The sequence below is a fragment of the Acomys minous genome (genome assembly GCF_964271855.1).
Source record: "Acomys minous genome assembly, chromosome: 7".
Lineage (NCBI taxonomy): Eukaryota > Metazoa > Chordata > Mammalia > Rodentia > Muridae > Acomys > Acomys minous.
In genome coordinates, this window is record NC_140488.1 from 112526783 (window position 1) to 112529280 (window position 2498).

The 2498-nt window shown below is 47.0% G+C and overlaps 1 pseudogene across 1 annotated transcript; it reads left to right on the plus strand.

Moving 5' to 3' along the window:
- Positions 1–1673: 1673 nt before the first annotated feature.
- LOC311601861 (selenoprotein K-like) lies at positions 1674–1999 on the plus strand (annotated as a pseudogene). Its single transcript has one exon. The product of its transcript is annotated as a selenoprotein K-like (transcript).
- The last annotated feature ends 499 nt before the right edge of the window (positions 2000–2498 follow it).

The following is a 2498-nucleotide window of genomic DNA, read 5'->3' on the forward strand; positions in this document are numbered from 1 at the left end:
CCCCACTATTCCTCTCGCTAGACCTTTGACAGAAGGGGACCTCCTCCTCCGTCATGTGACCACAGCCTAGCAGGTCTCATCTGGATAGCCTGCTTCCCCTTCCTCTGTGTGCTGCTGGGCCTCCCCACCAAGAGGAACTGATCAAATTGAGGAATTGGGGGCTACAGAGTTCTCCCCACAACCACGGAGAATGAGCTGTCCACAGTACGGGAGACAACTTCCTGAACATATGTAGTGTTTGAAACAGAATCTCACTGTGTAGCCCTGACTGGTCTGGAGCTCGGTGTGTGGACAAGGTTGGTCTAAGACTCACACTCACCTGCTTCTGCCTCCCAAGTGCTGGGACTAAAGGAGTGTGCCACCGCCATGTCCAGCTTGCCTTACTGGGGTGGGGTGGGGGGAGGGGAGGGGTTATGTCTCACTTTCTCTGTAGACCAGAACTGCACTACAACTCACAAAACTCCACCTGTCCCCGTCTCCGCCGTGCTGGGATTAAAAGTACACACCACGTTAGGTGCTTATCTATTATTCTATTATGTGTCTTTTTCTTTTAATGTAGGAAACAATTCTTACTTACATCCAACCTTTATGGTTTGGAGTTCCAGAAACAGGATGAAGGAGAGCTTTCTGTTTACCCATGGACTTCCTGTTCTGATTTGCGGCTTGCTCAGAAATCTGCCTCCTTCATTTTACACCTTATTTTCTCTCCATCACAGTCATCAACCTTAACATGGAACAAAGCTCTTCTTCCTCAGTTTCCCTAAACATCACTTCCCAGGGGTGCTGAGAATTAGAGTGACAGATATTTCCTACGGATTTGGGGCAGCTATAGGGCACCACCCCTTACAATGGGGTCTTAAGAAATTGGGATCCTTTCAGGAACACTATACTAGGAATAAAAAGTCTACACAAGAGCCTTGCACACTCCCATGGGAGAAAAGACTTTGGCCAAATCTGTAAATGAATTCATTTTTCCGTTTTTATTTCAGTGTTGGTGGTGTGGTACACGTGTGTGTGTGTGTGTGTGTGTGTGTATTCACGTATGTGTGCACGGGGGCGGGGTACATACTACCGTACATTTGCGTCTGAAGCCAGAGGTCAACATCAGATAGCTTTCTGAATTGTTCTCCACTATTTGGTGAGATGAGGTCTCCCGCTGAAACCGGAGTTGATGGATTCAGTTACACGGACTGTTGGGAGCGCTCCAGAGGCCTGCCTACCTCTGTCCCCATCTCGGGACTGGAGATACAAACACAAACTGTGCCTTGTGGTAGCTTTTACACTGGACCTGGGGATCCAAAGGGGGAGTCTTCATGCTAAGCCATCTCTCCAGCCATCCATATATAGAATGCAGTTTTTCTCTTAATGCAGGTCTCCCAGAGATCCTTGAAGATGATTTGAAAAAAAATAGCAGGCAGCCTCAGCGTCCTCCCCCACCCCTCACTCTGAACCAGGAAGCTTGCTTCCTCTCAGCTCCGCCCCCTCCAGTTCCAACGGAAGCCATCTCCCTCTCCTTCATCTCCTCAGATCATCACCCAAATACTTCATTTTTTTTCCACTCTTTTCTCATGCTGAACAGTCGTAGCTCTCCCCTTGTCGCAGCACCAGCCATCACTTCTATCATTAAGAATAAGATGCAGCTCAGTCTCTTGGAAGCGGCAACCGGAAGGAAGATGGTTTACATCTTGAACGGATCAGTGCTGGATAGCTGGAATCAGTCCCCATAGAGATTGTCTTTTATAACAGATTTCTTCTGGGGGACTAGCAGAATTTGTGTTTGTGTTTTGTGTTTTCAAAGCTCTGCTTCATCAAGACGTGAAAAAAAAAAAAAAAGAAGCAGTTATGGGAGCTCCTCTGATTCCAGACAGGACGATGGAAGAGGGCCACCAGGAAACCCTCCAGGAAGAATGGGTGGAATCAGTCACCTTCATGGTCCCAACCCTCCTCCAATGGCTGGTGGATGAGGAAGGTACATGTCTGCTCTAAGAAACAGACACCTATACATTCGTAGAAGGAAGCCATCAAGGATCTCTGTGAGTTCGAGGCCAGTCTGGTCTACAAAGGGAGTCCAGGACAGCCAAGACTACACAGAGAAACAAAACAAAACAAAACAAAACAAAACAAAAACCAAAAAACAAACAAACAAACAAAAAGGTGAAGAGCAGCTTGCGCAGGATAAGATGGTGTATGTCTAAGCAAGGATTGCTCTGTGTCCTCACAGAGCTGGAAATTCCTGCTCTAGGATCTGGCCTGACTGACATGCAGTTCTAAAAATGTACATGTCTGACTCCTTATCTCTTTTGTATAGTTTATTAAAGTATTGATATAGGTTTTTGTTTTTTGTTTTTGAGACAGGGTTTCTCTGTGTAGCCCTAGCTGTCCTGGACTCCCTTTGTAGACCAGGCTGGCCTCGAACTCACAGAGATCCTCCTGCCTCTGCCTCCACAAATTCTGGGATTAAAGGCGTGCGCCACCACACCTAGCTAATATAGTTTTAT